This window comes from Labrus bergylta, chromosome 13 (genome assembly GCF_963930695.1).
Source record: "Labrus bergylta chromosome 13, fLabBer1.1, whole genome shotgun sequence".
Taxonomy (NCBI): domain Eukaryota; kingdom Metazoa; phylum Chordata; class Actinopteri; order Labriformes; family Labridae; genus Labrus; species Labrus bergylta.
The window spans coordinates 9,692,302-9,712,898 of record NC_089207.1 but is presented as its reverse complement, the minus strand read 5'-3'; the positions used below and the strand labels follow the sequence as shown (position 1 = coordinate 9,712,898).

Below are 20,597 nucleotides of genomic sequence, written 5' to 3'. Positions count from 1 at the left end.
ACCAGCAGTCCCATTACTTGCCACCTAAGGAAGGTGCTTCACGCTAGCCCTACTCTCTAGCTGAGGTGAGGTGAGGAAAAGTTAACTCTCTGTACCTCGAAGGAGGAAAAATTAAGGAAATGGGCCAAGGAGAGAAATTCATACATGGTAGATAAAAGAAAATGAGAAATTGGCATTGTGACAGTGAATTTTTTAGTCCCTCTCAGCTGTACTTATCATCAAACCCCACACCATGGTTGACACAGTGCTCCAAACATTGTGAGGTTGCCTGAGTATTGGACTGGGCACAGTCTGATTGTTATACTCCTAGCAAGCTCAGAGCGACAGACAATATTTCTGGACCTCGACACGAGCTTTGAAGGACATCCTGGCTATGACTACCGTTTCTGTGTGCTGGTCATCCATAACAGTGTGACTAGCTACTCGAGACACCAGCTTGGAGTTGGGGTGGAGCGATTACATTTACCACTTGATTGATTCCTGCCGCAATAAGCAGATATGTTCTGAGAGATTAACACAAAGCTATGTAGTCGTCAGATGAGAGCATAGGTTCCAGGTTTGCCTCCGGGAGATGCCCAGCGCCTCTTTTGCTCTCAACTTTGATGGACTTCCTGCATATAAGCCAGGTCCCCTAAAATGCCATTGGTAATTGCTATTGGGCTACAAAAAGTGACCTGAAGGCCTGTGAAAAGGGAGATGCGTGAGAAATTGTCATTGTGACAGTGAATTTTTTAGTCCCTCTCAGCTGTACTTATCATCAAACCCCACACCATGGTTGACACAGTGCTCCAAACATTGTGAGGTTGCCTGAGTATTGGACTGGGCACAGTCTGATTGTTATACTCCTAGCAAGCTCAGAGCGACAGACAATATTTCTGGACCTTGACACGAGCTTTGAAGGACATCCTGGCTATGACTACCGATTCTGTGTGCTGGTCATCTATAACAGTGTGACTAGCTACTCGAGACACCAGCATGGAGTTGGGGTGAAGCGATTACATTTACCACTTGATTGCTCCCTGGCACTTTCATGGACTTCCTGCATATAAGCCAGGTCCCCTAAAATGCCATTGGTAATTGCTATTGGGCTACAAAAGGTGACCTGAAGGCCTGTGAAAAGGGAGATGCGTGAGGACTTAGCATTCAAGCGGACATGTCCGCCAAAGGAGATTATCCTCAGCAGAAAGACAACCACCACTTGTTTCCGCCCGGTCTCGAACCGGGGACCTTTCGCGTGTGAGGCGAACGTGATAACCACTACACTACGGAAACTGACAAAAGGCTTTTCGTGGTCAATCGTCAGGTAGTCGACCCGACCCGAAGTTGGACAGGCTTTCCTCAGGTTCAGACCATCAGCCCGTTCACAACCCAAAAGTGACACCACAGAAGTCCTCGTTAGTATAGTGGACAGTATCTCCGCCTGTCACGCGGAAGACCGGGGTTCGATTCCCCGACGCGGAGAAATATTCTTTCTACCAGCAGTCCCATTACTTGCCACCTAAGGAAGGTGCTTCACGCTAGCCCTACTCTCTAGCTGAGGTGAGGTGAGGAAAAGTTAACTCTCTGTACCTCGAAGGAGGAAAAATTAAGGAAATGGGCCAAGGAGAGAAATTCATACATGGTAGATAAAAGAAAATGAGAAATTGGCATTGTGACAGTGAATTTTTTAGTCCCTCTCAGCTGTACTTATCATCAAACCCCACACCATGGTTGACACAGTGCTCCAAACATTGTGAGGTTGCCTGAGTATTGGACTGGGCACAGTCTGATTGTTATACTCCTAGCAAGCTCAGAGCGACAGACAATATTTCTGGACCTCGACACGAGCTTTGAAGGACATCCTGGCTATGACTACCGTTTCTGTGTGCTGGTCATCTATAACAGTGTGACTAGCTACTCGAGACACCAGCTTGGAGTTGGGGTGGAGCGATTACATTTACCACTTGATTGATTCCTGCCGCAATAAGCAGATATGTTCTGAGAGATTAACACAAAGCTATGTAGTCGTCAGATGAGAGCATAGGTTCCAGGTTTGCCTCCGGGAGATGCCCAGCGCCTCTTTTGCTCTCAACTTTGATGGACTTCCTGCATATAAGCCAGGTCCCCTAAAATGCCATTGGTAATTGCTATTGGGCTACAAAAGGTGACCTGAAGGCCTGTGAAAAGGGAGATGCGTGAGAAATTGTCATTGTGACAGTGAATTTTTTAGTCCCTCTCAGCTGTACTTATCATCAAACCCCACACCATGGTTGACACAGTGCTCCAAACATTGTGAGGTTGCCTGAGTATTGGACTGGGCACAGTCTGATTGTTATACTCCTAGCAAGCTCAGAGCGACAGACAATATTTCTGGACCTTGACACGAGCTTTGAAGGACATCCTGGCTATGACTACCGATTCTGTGTGCTGGTCATCTATAACAGTGTGACTAGCTACTCGAGACACCAGCATGGAGTTGGGGTGAAGCGATTACATTTACCACTTGATTGCTCCCTGGCACTTTCATGGACTTCCTGCATATAAGCCAGGTCCCCTAAAATGCCATTGGTAATTGCTATTGGGCTACAAAAGGTGACCTGAAGGCCTGTGAAAAGGGAGATGCGTGAGGACTTAGCATTCAAGCGGACATGTCCGCCAAAAGAGATTATCCTCAGCAGAAAGAGAACCACCACTTGTTTCCGCCCGGTCTCGAACCGGGGACCTTTCACGTGTGAGGCGAACGTGATAACCACTACACTACGGAAACTGACGAAAGGCTTCTTGAGGTCATTCGTCACGCGGAAGACCGGGGTTCGATTCCCCGACGGGGAGAAATATTCTTTCTACCAGCAGTCCCATTACTTGCCACCTAAGGAAGGTGCTTCACGCTATCCCTACTCTCTAGCTGAGGTGAGGTGAGGAAAAGTTAACTCTCTGTACCTCGAAGGAGGAAAAATTAAGGAAATGGGCCAAGGAGAGAAATTCATACATGGTAGATAAAAGAAAATGAGAAATTGGCATTGTGACAGTGAATATTTTAGTCCCTCTCAGCTGTACTTATCATCAAACCCCACACCATGGTTGACACAGTGCTCCAAACATTGTGAGGTTGCCTGAGTATCGATTCCCAGACGGGGAGAAATATTCTTTCTACCAACAGTCCCATTACTTGCCACCTAAGGAAGGTGCTTCACGCTAGCCCTACTCTCTAGCTGAGGTGAGGAAAAGTTAACTCTCTGTACCTCGAAGGAGGAAAAATTAAGGAAACGGGCCAAGGAGAGAAATTCATACATGGTAGATAAAAGAAAATGAGAAATTGGCATTGTGACAGTGAATTTTTTAGTCCCTCTCAGCTGTACTTATCATCAAACCCCACACCATGGTTGACACAGTGCTCCAAACATTGTGAGGTTGCCTGAGTATTGGACTGGGCACAGTCTGATTGTTATACTCCTAGCAAGCTCAGAGCGACAGACAATATTTCTGGACCTCGACACGAGCTTTGAAGGACATCCTGGCTATGACTACCGTTTCTGTGTGCTGGTCATCTATAACAGTGTGACTAGCTACTCGAGACACCAGCATGGAGTTGGGGTGGAGCGATTACATTTACCACTTGATTGCTCCCTGCCGCAATAAGCAGATATGTTCTGAGAGATTAACACAAAGCTATGTAGTCGTCAGATGAGAGCATAGGTTCCAGGTTTGCCTCCGGGAGATGCCCAGCGCCTCTTTTGCTCTCAACTTTGATGGACTTCCTGCATATAAGCCAGGTCCCCTAAAATGCCATTGGTAATTGCTATTGGGCTACAAAAGGTGACCTGAAGGCCTGTGAAAAGGGAGATGCGTGAGAAATTGTCATTGTGACAGTGAATTTTTTAGTCCCTCTCAGCTGTACTTATCATCAAACCCCACACCATGGTTGACACAGTGCTCCAAACATTGTGAGGTTGCCTGAGTATTGGACTGGGCACAGTCTGATTTTTATACTCCTAGCAAGCTCAGAGCGACAGACAATATTTCTGGACCTCGACACGAGCTTTGAAGGACATCCTGGCTATGACTACCGTTTCTGTGTGCTGGTCATCTATAACAGTGTGACTAGCTACTCGAGACACCAGCATGGAGTTGGGGTGGAGCGATTACATTTACCACTTGATTGATTCCTGCCGCAATAAGCAGATATGTTCTGAGAGATTAACACAAAGCTATGTAGTCATCAGATGAGAGCATAGGTTCCAGGTTTGCCTCCGGGAGATGCCCAGCGCCTCTTTTGCTCTCAACTTTGATGGACTTCCTGCATATAAGCCAGGTCCCCTAAAATGCCATTGGTAATTGCTATTAGGCTACAAAAGGTGACCTGAAGGCCTGTGAAAAGGGAGATGCGTGAGGACTTAGCATTCAAGCGGACATGTCCGCCAAAGTAGATTATCCTCAGCAGAAAGAGAACCACCACTTGTTTCCGCCCGGTCTCGAACCGGGGACCTTTCGCGTGTGAGGCGAACGTGATAACCACTACACTACGGAAACTGACAAAAGGCTTTTCGTGGTCATTCGTGAGGTAGTCGACCCGACTACCCGACCCGACCTGAGTATTGGACTGGGCACAGTCTGATTGTTATACTCCTAGCAAGCTCAGAGCGACAGACAATATTTCTGGACCTTGACACGAGCTTTGAAGGACATCCTGGCTATGACTACCGATTCTGTGTGCTGGTCATCTATAACAGTGTGACTAGCTACTCGAGACACCAGCATGGAGTTGGGGTGAAGCGATTACATTTACCACTTGATTACTCCCTGGCACTTTGATGGACTTCCTGCATATAAGCCAGGTCCCATACTAACGTCTTTGTTTTGTTTGAAAATAAGCCCAGACTTTTACTTACTTTAGTCTGCGCTCATTAAAGTTCTACTTTTATTGTAGTAGCAAGTTCAGAATCAAGATTTCAATCAATCAATTAGTCCATTAAAAGTTAAAGATGCTACATGGTCTGTCTCTCAGTGGATGTTCTTCTTCCTTGTGTACTTTGAGTTAATCTTTAAGACTACAGATCAAGAATCAGTCTTTATTCTTTTAGCCCCAGGGTGTTGATGTGCTTCAGTTACTGACATAACAAAGATGATTTATTTACGGGCTTAAAGAACAAGACAAACTTGTTCTACCTTTTTATCAGCAGAGATGAGGACACATCAGGTCCTCGTCTTTCAAACTGAATAACCTCATTGTGTTTAAATCAAGGTCCCCTCTGCTGAAGGCCTGCCTTTGTATCTGGTGTTGCCATAGAGACCGTGACAAACTGCTGTCATGTCCATTAGTGGCCACAAGGTGTCAGTGTTGTAAAACAAAATTTAAGAAAAGACTGAATCTGATGTCAAATTCACCATAACCATTCTTTAAGCCAGGGATTTCTAAAGTGGGGACCATGCCTCCTATTTGTGGGGCCTGAAGTTTTGAGGAGTGGTGGTGGTGGGGGGAAAGGCTAAATAAAAACAATGCTCATCATTATCCACTACTGGCAGAGCAAGGTCAAGTTTGTGAGAGGACTTCCAGGTAAATGTAACACTAGCAATAAATCTATAGTAGACGACGTCACAACAACTATTAAAACAAAGACAACAAAATCTGACGAGTCCTATCTCCCCCTCGGCTTCACCTGATCATCAGTGGACAATGAAGAGAGACACACTCCTTCCTTTTGCCATATTCCACCTGTGCGAGACAAAACACAGATAAAACTGGACACTGAAACTGAACTCAGAGTGGCAGTCTCACAGCTGCACCCCCAGCGCTTGAGAAGATCTGTGGCAAAAACTGGCACATATTTTCAGCATTTCTTTTAATACTATTGTCTTGACTTCTTTTAATGACTCAGTTGGCTGTGAAACTGAACAACCCTTCTGGGATTAATGAAGGCTTGTTGGTGTATGTGGTGAGGGGGTGGAAGAGCTTGAAAATGAGTTCTTCTGTCAAAGAAGAGCGTGGCAGACAAAGTTTGGGAACCCAGACTGACATACTGGTAAATTAACTCCCAGGTTTGATTCACTTGGAGAGACTTGGAGTCTTTACAAAAAGGACTTTAAAGAGTTCAATTGACTTGTCTTACAAGAAGAGAATTAATGCTGCTTACAGAGTCCCTGCAGTGCATCCTTGAGATTAGACCGTAATCTCATTTAATGTATTACATTACTTCCTAAAACTGCATTTGGACTGCTGAGTGATAGTGAGAGGACACGGCCTTGAAGAAAAGACAAAAGGAGAAGGGGAAGTGGATGAATGTGTGGGAGGGATGTGAAATAGATGTACATTTTCACATAGAAAACAATAATGAGAAGACGAGTTGAATTAAAAATTAGTTAAAATCTATAACAATGAACGATTACGTAAGCTGCCTTGCTTTTGCACTTGTCTGTATTTTCTGTCACATGACAATGACATCAGGAGTGACTCAACGTGCTGCACAATGTGAGATTTTTTTAAACCACCTGTCTTCATAACAGAAATTTACAAGAATTTCATCCTCCTCACTATGCTCCACATTTATAGGAATTATTTATAGAGAGTTAATAGGCCAGAGATACAACCTGATGAATCAGCCTCTCAGGAGATCTGCCTTTATAATCTGACCTCCATTTTCCTCTGTCGTCTTTCTTTTTCTCGTCTTGATGAAGGAGTTGGCGTCCATTGTTGCAGAGCATTACTTTCAAGTCTGCTGCAGCCTGAGTTCTTCTGACACACACTGAGGTTTGGAAAAGACTAAGACAAATCTTACATGTTGTGATGATCGCTCCAAATATTGGGTGAACACAAATGAAGATGGATAACTGATAACGTCACTTCTGGAGACGAGTCTGCACACTTTGGATTGTTAATGTAAGAATGTATTGACAGTTTAAAGAAATATTATCAGCAGGAAAACTTTAGTGACAGAAATATGAATGTGAAAGAACATATAGTTTGGGATATAAAAAGGTCTGAATCAGAATCAGAATCGGGTTTTATTGCCAAGTACATCTACACACTTGACTTGGTGTTTTGGTGCTAAACAATTAACAAGGAAATAAAGCAGAACTAGCAACAACTTAAATAATACTGTAGTGAAAGTTTTATAAAGTAATCAATACTGGAGTGAAGAGCATGACTTCTTTAGATTTATAAGTCTTTTATTTCAGCAGATATTTGACTACTATAGTGTGTATATATATATATATATATATATATATATATATATATATATATATACATATATATATATATATATATATGCTATTTAGGCACTGGAAAAGTAAAGTGTTTCCAGTGGATTTCCAATCAGTGTTCTTGGAAAATGTCGACAATGTAAGCAACACATTCCTTCCTTTGAATGCTATTGTATATTGGTTTTTAAAAGCCCTGTACTCCTGCTTGTGTTATCATACCGGCATACATTAACCAGGATGCTCTGCACACAACAAGCCACTAGCATTGCCTCAGAAATACTGCTGATTATTGAGTTAGCAAGACTTTACATAATGCATCCTCTTCCATTACATCCTGTGCCTTTCTGTCAGAGGAGCATCTTTCAGATGAATGTTCAGGCTACAAGTTCAAGCTGAGTCAGCATGTTGTCAACGTGGTCACCAACATCCTCAAATAATAACACTGGTGCAGGAAGATTAATATATATATATATATATATATTTTTTTTTACAAGGCCTGTCATAAGGACGTGTTTCAATTTGATTAATAAATCAGAGACAATAATGGATCAGCAAAACTAAAGCAGATGAATCGCTCTCTACTCTGACCTTTGACCTCACATCTCACTGAGCAAACATCCGTCCACCGCAGCTTTGTAAAGATGATGGAAGATGTGACATATTGTTATTGACTTTTAATTTGTAATATTATATAAAAACTACATTATTCTAATCTTTTTAAGCTGCTTGCAGGTGTTTTTTCATAATGCATACCTTAGACAGATAATGATTATGTAAGAAAATGGTGCAATATCCCTTTAAAAGAATTCTTTCAACTCTTTGAAAAACATGTGAGGCTAAAGTTAGAGCAACAATCCCAGGTAATATCTATTTTAAAAATATGTCTGCTGTAGGGCAGAAAAAGGTAACAGTTACCTTTTTTTCCAAATCTAGTCATCAATTTGGCTTCGACTCGACATCGTTCAGGTCCTCAGTCTCTCTCTCTCTCTCTCTGAGTGACTGTCAGATTCCAGATCGGCTGTGTGGTTTTCTCATCATGACTTCAGGTTGAGACGATGTGCTGCAAGCCCGTGACTCACAGCTCAGAGATGACACATCTCTCCTCCTCACAACCACACGGCTCCGTTTCACAACACGGCTATTTTCATAAAGCTTCATCAGCAGGCGGGGATGAATGGCAAGCTTTTTTCAGGAGCTGCCCATGTGCTGAGGCGGAGAGAGAAAACTCTGGAGACAAGAGTGGAGAATGCATTTGTTTACAGGACATCCCTGAAAAAGTTACAGAAAAAAAAAAAGGCAAAAGAATTGTGCAGCCTGTGGTCTGCTAAATTACTCTGCAACACTCCCCGGCCTGCTTTTTACATCAAACTGAGCATTTTTACTCTACTTTTAGCACAGAGATTCCCTCTTCATAATTGTCAATCAGTCACAGATTTGCATTAAAAGAACTTGTGATTATGAGCAGAGGCCGTTTGTCAACAGGCAAGGCAGGCAACTGCTCATGGCCCCCCCTGAGACATGGCCAGACTCTAGGATCACCACTGATCATGAGCCCTGCAGGAGGACTTTTCTTGAAGAAAACCTTTTGTAAATATTTTTTTTTAAGCACACAATCATAGTTTTCAGTTATTCATTAACGCAACAAAACGTTTCATTATCTAATTGTGATTAAAGCACATATTCAGGGACATAAGTGAAATTAAAAATATATTTATACAGAGGTACACCTTGTGTTTATGACTATTGCTTGCTCTGTTTCATTCCCTAGACCGCCTCATAAAACCAGACCAGCATATCAACCTGGACCCTGAATTTCAATCTAACCCTGAGTGCACATCCCTCATCACGTCTCTATAAGCTCTTTAGTCCTTGCACATTATAATCTATTAAGTATAAACATTCAAATACTACAGAATTAAATTGCCACCTTATGCATTTACAAGTAAGGCTTCATTAGGTGACAGGGCTTTAAACTGTCTCCTTGTTGGGTGTGATAAAGTTTGGGACCCCACAGCAGGCAGCTCTGCAGACTTTCAGTCACAGGGTGAGGGGGGGGGGGGGGGTGTGAATCTGCAGGACTCCGCTCACCACGCCTCAGTACGGTAAGTTCGTCAGCCATATTGACTGTCTGTACCTCTTCTCCGGGAGAGGTGGGAGCTTCAACCGCTAGAAGCCCGTATCACTGTGCACTGCCGGTAGCCTCCGCAGCGCGTCCGGTAAACAGCGCCGACAACGGGAAGGTGAAACGCTCTATTTTTACTCTCCGTGGATAAATAAAGTACCAGCTGGAGGGAGGGTGACACTTGGACACATCCTCCTCAGCGCAGCCGGGCGTTAGAGGTGAGTTTGAGCGGCTTCATCTCAGCCTGCCTTCCTTCCGTTAAGCCGTTCAAATGAGGTGGGATTTATTTTCTACTCCGGGCTGGAGCGAGCGCGGCGGTGTTTTAACGTGGGCCCGGCAAACGAGTGCGTAGCTACAAGTTCTCTTGTTGCAGCACGCACCTTTTCTGACAGGGAGGCTGCAGACAGCGTGGGGCTCAGTTTGCGTCTCGCCGCCGTTTCTTACCGGGCTTCTTGCACATTTCAGGACGCGAGGACGGGTGAGTGGATGGGTGTCACTTTGCGCTGAGGGTGCTCTGTGCCACTGAACCGGTTATGCAACGGGAGTAGAGCTTACATTCCCAGTCAGGGTAATTAGATGCTTTGTCCCCTTTTTTTTTTTTTTTTTTTTCCAGAATGAACTGCAGGCGCTTAATCTGCTGCCCCTGTGATAAATTAGGATTTTTGCACCAAAATTCAAACTCACCATTTACAATTTCACATTTGTTTTCGTGTTTTTATTGTGCACCATGTTTACCACATTTCCTCACATTTTCTTTTTTTTTTTTTTGAGTCGAAATTCAGCGTTTCTGTAAGTGCTAGTGCTGTTTTTTTTGTTTTTTTTAACGCTCTGCTGCGCCTTTGTAAAGCTTTACAATGTTGTACAAGCTGTACAATGAGTAAACAATGTTTGTTGCGCCGTTTTGCAACTTTCTGTCGCTGCTGCTGACGGTGCAGCTTTTCTTTCTGTTACAGTGTAGCAGCTGCTTGAACTCAAGCGACCCGCATGTCCACAAACTGGAGCTGTTTGTGTCAAATGTGTCAAAACGCTTGCTTTTTGGTGCTCAGGAAATACTTGTGGGCGATTCAAATTTTGCTACTTTTGCTACTTTTCCGCTTTCGTCACGAGAATACTTACAATTTGGCACGTGCAGCTTTTGATAAAGGTGCATTTTTTTTTTTTATATATATTAAAGACTAGGGAATTGGCTCGGATATTGTGATCGTCATGCACCTTGCAGTGAGTTTACCTCCCGTCCTGGAAACCACGCCGCGTTTCCAACGTGAAACACGCGCTGTGGTGCGTTTATTTTCACGTAAACATCCGTCCTGAATACGGTCCCGCTCATGATTTGCTAGCGGTCCATCTGGCACAAACAGATGCTCCGTCCGCGTCAGGGAACTTAAGACGTCTCTGATTGGCCTCATTACAGCTGGCTGAGTGACTTTATTGGCTGTTAACCCCCGTCACTCAAATCCTCCTGTTGCTCCTCTTGGCCCCGCCCCCCTTCCAGGGACCAAATTACAACTCATTTGAGAGAGAGGCTCGACGTGCATCATGACATGAGATAGCCTACCTTTGACAGAGGGTTTTAGATTTCTCCCTCAGCAGCGCTATATTTTGTAACCTGTTGAATCATCTCATGAGTCCACATCAGAGCAGAAGAATGGTGTCTTATTTTGACAGACATGCAGATTACTGAGAAATTATTATTACATTATGGTGTTTTATGTTTTTATGCATTCTCAGTGTTTCAAGTCAGTTATAGCCACTCCTTCTGACTGCAAGAAAAAGCATTTTTTGAGTAAAAAATATCCACCCTGAAGAATTTTTAGGCTTTCATTTGGAAAGTCCAATGTGTGTTGTGTAATGTGCATCAATATTTTGCCAATATCTTGCATGGGATCTGTATATTAAGAAACATCTATCTTAATTATGTAGGTATAATAGGGAAAGGTCAACAGGCCATAGTTAAGCCTAATGTATGCAGAAACAGATTTAGACTTTTTCAAAAATCTAACAAACACATTAATTGAGAAAACCGACAAATTTGTCTGAATCTTGAGCGTTTCTTCACACTCCAGCTGCTACTGTGAGACTGTCTGAAACGGATGCAGGCGTACAAAAGCACCAGGATGCTCTTCCTGCTGAATGGTCGGAAATGTGGCTTATTTAGTAAATTAGACGAACACTTCTTTTTCTTATATTTGCAATTTGTATATTCACTGGGAATCTCAGACGAGTGGCTCTGATTTAGTCATTTGTCCGACAAAGGTTACACAGCCAGGTCAAACAGAACCCAAAATAGAAAGTACGAGACAATAGTGAATGTGCCAGAAATAACCGTTCAATTATTCCCTGTATTGTAAATGTGCATGCATGCATCAGTAACACGTACAGTACAGTAGGTCACAGTTGAAAGAGGAAGTGTTTCATTCACTGCAGAGGACAGGAAATGTTATTCTTGAATTATAATGCATCGCTGAATTTAGTGAATATTTCCAAATCAGTGGTTTAATGGACTGAATTTATTGAAGATTCTACACGATCTAAAAGTACTGCAGCTTTAAAAGAAACTACATCCATATCAGACAGGTGCAGAGGAGAGGAATGAATCCATCGAAACATTTCTGGAAAACTCCTGCACGCTTTCTAAATTACACAAAAACATTGGCAATAATTCTGAATGGCTTGCAACTTTTGATAAATTAAAGAAGAAATCAGCCTGTATTTGGTGCACATGATGTCTATTTTTGTTGCCATTGTGAAGAAACGTGCATCAATACTGTTTGATTTTTACCTATTTACATATTGGAGTTTAGAATTCTGGTATCATGACAACCCTCAATTTAAGAGCTATTAACCTGCAGCCCCGTGCACGAGGCTGAGAGAAATGTTAATACAACTAAAAAGACTGTTGATGTTAGGGCTGGTGAATCACCAGAGGCCCCACTGTACGATATTATTACGATACTTGAGTGAGAACAATATATTATTGCGATTTTAAACATTTTGCCAAATGCTGAGAATTGCGATTTAACTGTTGGTATTTCAGTCTGAAAAAACTTGAACATGAATTTTTAACAATGCATCCTGTTCAAGGTGGATTGTGCAACTACTTCAGCATTTAATAATATAAAAAAGCACATTTGCAATCTATATAATAAAATAAAAGTATCGTTACTTGGCGGTCATGAGAAGATATATAATATCGGCACACAAAACATTGTGATGCTATGCTGTGTTGATTTTTTCCCCCCACCAGTTCATATTATTATTAATGGGGAAGAAAACGGGTTAGAACAATCTTTCATGTCAAAGAAACCCTTGTAAAATGAACTAACAAAAGACAGACACAGTACTGTTTAATCTTTCTCAAACAGTTTTTCAGTGACTGAAGAATATTCATCAGTTCCAGCTTCTCAGAGAGCAGACTTCATACTTTTTATTCGATACCTTTCTGCATCACAAGTGTCAGTACAATGTGTCATTCTTGGCCGCTTCAGACGATAACAGAGATTTTAACTACATTTAATGTATGAAACTATGAGTTGATGAATTGAGGAATCATTCTGCAGGTTGACAGATGACAGAAACAGGATGAAGCCCTGAAAGCAACAGTTCAGGTGATTTTTTTGTTTTGTTTCAGTTGTTGTCTGAGAGCAAACGTTTCAGTTTCACAGCCTACATCACGGCCAGGCTCGCTGACAGACAAGATCCAGTTTCTTTCTGTTTGTCACTCCTAGCAGCTCGTCTTCTGCTGTTTGATTTCTATCTCTTTCTACCTTCGTATCGCCTCTTTGTCATTTCTGCCCTTTTCTTCATGAACATTTGACATTATTCAGCACGTTGAGTCTCCCGGGATCTGAAAGATATTTACTGACAGGGAGATCTTTGCTAAGAACAAAAGATAAAAATGTGTCAGTTTCATTTTCTTTGGCGTCTGATTTTTTTGTTTGGACCCTCATCTCTACTCCGTTCACTTCTTTATGCAGGTTATGTGGTGCGGTCTCAGGTAGCTTTACGTCCAACACCGGCTCGGTGTCCTTGAGCTGAACTCTGAACATCAACACGCTGAACATTCGTTCGTCAGCGTGGATGAGTGTCAAGTCCGTGCTGGAGCAGACGGGAGCGATGATGTCACTCTTCTCACATTTCCATTAATTTTAACAGCTGCTGCTGACTTGTTTTTGTCACCGTCTGTTCAGCCGAGCAAATAATGATTACAGTAAATATTGATCAAATAATTATAAATCTTAATGTGTCTGTTGTTGTTGTTGTTGTTGGATTTATGGAGAGATTAGAAAGTTTCTCATTACCTGTTGCATCACCCAAAGATTTGTTTTTTGTTTTTTTATCTAAGCGACTTGAATTTAACTCCTGTGGTCATCTTAATGTTCTTCTCCTTGTCTTCTTTTCAACTTGTTACTCCGTCTGTCCTAAAGCCACTCCAATCTGCATGTTCTGAAAGGAAAATTGTGGTGCTTTATCACATGTGCAAAACTTCCTGAAATGTTCAGGTTGAGCTGCAAGTGTGAATGTAAACAGCTGAAATGTTCTCCCTGACTTTACCTGGAATTATACCTGCCAGCCCTTGAGTACATTTTCCATATAAAGTCAGATGAGCCAGCCGTTCATGTAATGAAACTGCTCTATTTTTGCCAGTAGGTTCTTCAACACTCTTCTTTTTTTTTTTGATAATGTGAATATGTCGAACCACACGATTATAGAGGCAATAAAACGGTCATAGTGTCAGACTTTGTTGCTCTGTCTGATATTTCAGCGTTATTCTTTTTACGTCATGTCTCGCCTCCGGAGACCCTCGCCTCCTTCCTATCCCGCTGCGAGGTCCAGCAACTCAGGAAGATTCCTGTGGCCACCTGCTATAACATTTTCATAAATTATTTTAGGAGTGCATGTGTGAAAACGGCTTTAGAGTCAATTGGTCAATAAAATGTCAGAAAATCGTCATTAGAGATTCCCAAAGTTCATGTTAATGTGCTAAAAAAAACAAAACAACAGTTTATGCTGGTAAACAGTAAGATAATGAGCTAACAGTCATAGGGGGGAAAAGAAACCAGAAATCAGATAATTGTTACTTTTCAATATATTATCAGAATAGATGTTGGCAAATTAAATAGTTAACTAGTTGATTCATTGTCCCGGCTCTTCGTGTTGGTGGGGTCAGAGGTCAAACCCTGAACGAGCCTTGTGTGCTCCAACTCTCTCCTCCTCAGACTCGATGAGGAATCTGCTGGTTCTTCAGTCGTACAACTACAGCTTTGTCGTCAAGAAAAGCAGTTGGTTCAGTTTCCTACTGTTAGAACAGCTGCTGGGAGTTGCGTGTGTGTGTGTGTGTGTGTGTGTGTGTGTGTGTGTGTGTGTGTGTGTGTGGGGTTGTGGTTGTGTGTGTGTGTGTGTGTGAGAGACGTTGCAGGCTCTTACAGCGGGACACATCGTATTCTCTGCAAACACACGAGAAACGACAGACATGATGCAAACCTTTTTCATCAAATTATTTTCAAAGTGGCCGATGCATTTTGTCATATCTTTGAAACATAATTTTTCAGATATTTGGATTTAATGAGGATCGTACTGAAATCACAAACATGTATGCACTTCAGGAGATAAAACCTCAACACAGCAACAAACCAAATTTCGCAACCAGCAACCCTGAACTCGGTTAGTGAGAGTTCAGACAGTCTCACAGAGGCAGTGGAAGTTGTACCTGAGATGACAAGGAAAGAAGAAAATGAGCCATTTTGTACAAGGAATAAAAACCCACAAAGTAAAGCAAGTGAGGCAAAAGAGTTCAATATTCTTTATTACAAGTGGAAACGTCAGAAAGATTTCTCATCAACTCTGAATTTAATTAAACCAGAGCTGCAACAAAACAGTTAAGTCGTTAAATGTGCTTATTACAGTGACCTCAAGTCTTACTGATTTTTATTAATTTATGTAACAGACAGGAATACAAAAACAAGGCACATAGAAAAAAACATGCCGGCACGTGTGTGGGTGCGGTAGACACAGACAAATAGCTTGTATGAAAACCACACCCAGAAGACATATAAAAGGTAAAACAGAAAGACAACCAAATGAACAAGATATCAGACATCTTATCATGTCTGATACCTCATCTGATTGAGACTACCGTTAACCATGTTTATTCCCCCTGTGACATACCGCCTTCGATCTAAATGTCGCAGAGACGTAATGGAGGGTGGAAGTGATCGCCCCCTCTGATCCATCTTTAGAGGTAGTGACAGAGGTGAGACGGTGTCATCAGAGCTAGCAGGCTAACGCAGCGCTGTGTGTGCGTACATGTCGTACTCTCTGTGTACGTGGAGCTCCCTTTGTGCCGTGCTTCAGCAATGTCCAAATGCAACGTGAATCCAAAGACCGGGACAGCAATATCACGCTGTGGCAGAATCAATATGAATGTACAAAGACGTGATGACAGCTGAGATTAGTTGTGATGAAAAATGTACAAATCTTAAATAATTGACATTTTCTTAGAGAGATGGGTTACTGCTCCAATTTCTACTTCTTCATCAAAGAGTTTTTTTGTACACGTTGTAACAACATAGAGGGAATAATTAAATCAGCATCTTCACTCTCTTTGTTCAGTCAGACCAACACTTCAATACCGAAAACTGTTCATTCACAAAAATGTCAAAAGCAGACATTTAAAGTTCAACAACAGCAAATGTTTGCCGTTATTGCGTCACTAAAAAGATTGATCAGTTATTTTTATAAGGGGTGATTCATTTTGTTTAGTGGAAATATCTCAGCAGCAGTCATTCAAGCAGCGTTACGGCACATGTTATAAAAGTGTGTTTAAAATTCAAGAGTGTGTAAATATTGATCTGGACCGAACAAGAGAAGGAAGGAAGGAGAGGGATGAAAAGAGTCCTATGTAGAGAGAGAGAGGGAGAGAGAGAGAGGGAGAGAGAGGGAGAGAGAGAGGGAGAGAGAGAGAGGGAGAGAGAGAGAGAGAGAGAGGGAGAGAGAGAGAGAGAGGGAGAGAGAGAGAGAGAGAGGTTTTTTTCTTCATCAATGGTGACGTGGAAGCTGTATCTGCTTTGGTGGGACCCTCTGAATGAAGGAACACACACACACACACACACACACACACACACACACCCTGAAGACTCTTACATTCAGCTTTACAAGGTACGGTCAGCTGCTAAACAGAGCAGAGCTGTTTGGTTATTGGAAAGCTCCAGATGCTATCAGCCACAGCACACTTTAAAGGTCACCCTTAGGTGTGTGTGTGTGTGTGTGTGTGTGTGTGTGTGTGTGTGTGTGTGTGTGTGTCGATAGGCCAGAAGGTCATGTGTTTCCTAAAGGCCTGGAGCATCTATTACATTTTGTAGATGGTAATCACTTTCACCTTGCCACATGTAGAACAATGGTGACCTTATCAACCGGGCAGCTTTCAGAACAACCACCGACAAAAAGAGAGAGACAGAGATTTAGGCTGCACGATAAATCTTACATTCATCGTCATAGCAACATTAAACATGATCCTTAAACACTCCTAAAACTAAACTGCCTTAAACACAGTTTACATCTGCAAACCCATTTTACATACACTCTCAATGCAGTCACACTTTTGCATAGAAAGAATTAACCTGTCTGCCATGGAGACATTGGCCATACATCCATAATGTTTGACCAAACAGATACATTATTATATGATGATCTTGATTATCCCCACAGGGAGAGTTGACTTTGTCGAGAATGTATTCAGCAAGACAATTTATAGGATGGACAAAATAAAGTCATATCATGTCTTATGAAGTCTTATGGCATCAATATAGTGTTGTAGGCAAGACCACTAACCGAGACCAAGACCAAGACATTTAGGGATCGAGACAGAGTCAAGACCAAGACCAACACAATAAATATCTCTGAAAAATCATCATCTTGTGTGCAGGGGCGTGTTTCTCACTTAGACTGTACCACCAGGAAGGTTGCAGACATGAACGGAGGATAAAAATCCAATTATGAATGAATTAAAGTTAGTTGTTCTTTTTTTTAAAAAAAAAAAGGTGATTTCCTGTGAATCTAAGTAATGATGTGGAGAAATAGCCAATCAGTGGTGGTCTCGATTTAAAATCCAGAGTCTGCCCAGTCTGAGACCGAGACAAGAGACTACGCTTTCGATTCCGAGACGAGACCGAGACCTTCATAAAGCGGTCTCGAGACTGATTTTGAGTGCTTCAATACTAGAGCAATAAAATCCATCCATCCATCTTTCAATAACTCTATCCATCTTTGTATCCATCTTCTTTAACAGTCCGTGCTTCCTCTCAGTCGGTTTAAGTGAATAATGTTCTTGTCAGAAATCCAAATCTTGTTGTGCAATGACTCTCTCAATTTGAAATCACAAAAGAATGTCATCTTGTCAGCCCAACTACATTCACACACAACTTAGCGTTATTTTTTTCATTGACCTTGATGGCTGCAGAATTTATGAGACCCTCAGAGTTAAGCATCTGGTACCAATATTTCTCTTCTTCTTCTCTTTCCTTGCAGCTACAAATCAACATGTCTCAACAGAACATCTACTGTTATTATGATACTACTATTTTACACAAATATGCTGTTTTCAAAGTCCCCTCTTCTAACCTATGGAGCTTTAAGAAGATCTGACTCCCTCGTTAAACTCCAGCTCATTAACTCCACATACTCCATCACTTTACCTTTTCACTCTGGTTGCTTAAAGGTAGAGTCAGTAACATTGTTCATTGCAGCTTGTAAACACAACAGTAAACCTGGGGAGCTTTGCGCCACTCCCGAGATCTCAGACAACCCCCCCTACAGGGGCCCGGATCCCAGGTTGGGAACCAATGTCAAAGGTGGACATATTTTAAATGTTCACAGAACATGTTGGTGTAAACTTACAATACTGTTTGATTACTTTTCTGTTTCAGTTCTTTTTCTGGTGCTTCTGCAAACTGAAGTTGGAGCTGAGGTTGAGGCGTTACATCCAGAATAAATCTTACTCTGAACATTATAAAAGTTGCAGCATTGGTTAATAAAGCTCTGCATACCCTATTCTCTGAAAGTGAGTCATCATTCCTTACTTTCTACATTCCTATAATCTGTGGAAAGGAGTGAGGCAGCTTTCAGTCTTGTAGTGATTTTAGTATTCAGTATCTCCTAACTGCAGGTATATGGGTCAAGACAAGCTTTGAATTCTTGTGTGCCTCTCTCCCTTTGCTCTCTGCCTTTTCTCCTATGCTGCATCATTCTAGTCCTCACTCTCTCACCGTTAATACGGTGTTAATATAAAGCTGGATGAAAAAGAGATACAGAGGTGGCTGAAGGTGGAGAACCCTTTGATGAACTCACTCAGGCTGCATATTTTGATCTTTTAATAAGTTGCTCCATTTTCAATACCGAGCTATTTGCCAGGAGACGTTCACTGATAACGGTTCAGTGCCTTGACCTGTATATGTGGCTTATATTCATTTTTTAACCGGCAGCACACTTGGGATTGTGTGTGGTGCTTTCATCTGTCCAGGCTGCAGCCGGATACTGCAATGAACCATTTGGGGTGTTACTTAATTTGAAGCATCGGTTTTCAATGATGCTGATTCAATCTACTGCCTGCCCAATCATCTTGCACTAACTTTAGAATAAATCAATATAGAACTGGAACTTTTTTTCTCCAGTTCTGGAGAAATGGTGAAATTTACTTCCAGAGTTCTTTTTTTTCCTCTTGCTGTTGCTTCAAGAGATCTTCGGTTTGTTAATGTTGGTCTCACAGCAGTTCTTGCGATATGTCCTGCAACGTTGTCACTAACTGAGCTGTGCTGCTGGGTTTTTTTTTGACAGTATTTGACACATCAAAGTGAATGTTTTAAGACGAATGTAGAGGAGAGAATGGAGCTAAATACTTCATAGTCTGTTCTCTTTATGATCTCTGATGTGATAGAATCATTTGCAGTTTGCCTCGATATATAGAAATATTTTTTCTCTGTGTGTATCAGGATTCTAAAAGAAAAAAAAACAGATAGTGAAGAGGCAAATATGTGACCTACCAGTACTTAAGTTACAGCGATAGCCCTGCTTCATTTGATCAACTTATCTTCTACTTCACTTTGGACCAATCATGTTATTGTTTGCATTCAGTTATATACCACTACCATCTATAATAACCTAACAATGCAAGCTCCTGGGTCAAGGCTGCTTTAGTGTTTGGCCAATCAAACGTTGCGTTTACTTGAAGAATTTTTGAGGCGTTAAGCTGCAAGCAAAACATAACAAAAAGTCAGTTTTCTAGATGTGGGTAAAAAGGTTTGAATGCAGGTGTTGTGTGACCAAACCAGAGCAGAGCTAGACTTTCTTGACCATGGGTGGCCAAACTAGGGAAAAAGTGCTACATGAAAGCTGCTAGCAGCCTCAATCACAGCCCACAGTTACTTTTTAAAAACTAGTCCTGTCTCTGGCAAGGCAAATAGCCAACCATAGTTGAGGATTTTAGGGTGGCCAATCAGATTTCAGAGGAGGGCATGGCCTCCCCTGCAGGCCTGTCTTTGGGTTGAAAACCTCCGTCATCTCCAGCTGCTGCTTGTCGTCAGTCATCCTCCTCCTCCTCCTCCACTCAAAACTGCCGTGACAAACGTTGTAGCAAGTCCCGCTGGTTTAAAGTAGAAATCCAACGTTGAAATCTGTTTAGGAATCTTCAGGAAAATGTTTCTCCGAACGTCTGATCTCTCTGATCAACGTAGTGGAACATTAAAACTGTTATTTGAAGGTGAAAAAATTTACATAATGTTACTTTCAAGAGTTTCAAATAAATCAATCGTGGGTGAACCTTGTATAGTATACAATACTTACCTTTTTCAAAGGCTGTTAGTCATCAGGTGTGTTTCCTCGCTCAGCCTGAGCCTGTGTGAGCGCGAGTCATTGAGCTGGTTTCCTTCTCTGTGCTGACACTTGAGAAAAGTCTATTTCTGTCCCTGCACATCGCAAAGATCTGACACCTGTGGGACACCTATACTGACTGCTCTCTCTCTCTCTTTAGGATTCTAACCATTTAGCTTACAAGCACTTAACCCAAAGTAATCCCACACTGTTCAGCTAATTATCTTAGTGAGCAGGTCAAGGGTCGCCTCAAAGAAACCAATGGGAAGGCATCTTAGAAAAGATAAATATCTGGGTAAAACTCTTTTTTTTTTGTCTTCTACATATCTGTTTCTCTGCCGATGATTTCAGCGTCTCTATTTTTGGACTTCTCTCTTCCTTCCTCTCAGATACTTGCACATTTCTCTCTGTGACGGCCTCTTCCTTCTTCTGTTCC

At 41.9% G+C, this 20,597-nt stretch overlaps 1 protein-coding gene and 3 non-coding genes across 12 annotated transcripts in view; 1 reads left to right on the top strand and 3 right to left on the bottom strand.

Annotated features, from left to right (window-relative positions):
* Positions 1 to 1,199: 1,199 nt before the first annotated feature.
* trnav-cac (transfer RNA valine (anticodon CAC)) lies at positions 1,200 to 1,272 on the bottom strand. Its single transcript has one exon. It is a non-coding gene; the product is annotated as a tRNA-Val (tRNA).
* Positions 1,273 to 2,673: 1,401 nt separating this feature from the next.
* trnav-cac (transfer RNA valine (anticodon CAC)) lies at positions 2,674 to 2,746 on the bottom strand. Its single transcript has one exon. It is a non-coding gene; the product is annotated as a tRNA-Val (tRNA).
* Positions 2,747 to 4,436: 1,690 nt separating this feature from the next.
* On the bottom strand, positions 4,437 to 4,509 carry trnav-cac (transfer RNA valine (anticodon CAC)). Its single transcript has one exon. It is a non-coding gene; the product is annotated as a tRNA-Val (tRNA).
* A 4,732-nt stretch (positions 4,510 to 9,241) lies between these two features.
* LOC109995427 (radixin) overlaps positions 9,242 to 20,597 on the top strand; it is a 44,759-nt gene continuing 33,403 nt past the window's right edge. For 6 of the 9 annotated variants that reach the window (XR_010667624.1, XR_010667623.1, XM_065962213.1 and 3 more), the window contains exon 1: positions 9,290 to 9,519. The gene's annotated coding sequence lies outside the window, so the exon portion shown is untranslated. The other 3 variants (XM_020649162.3, XM_020649161.3, XM_020649163.3) reach the window with 3 other exon arrangements.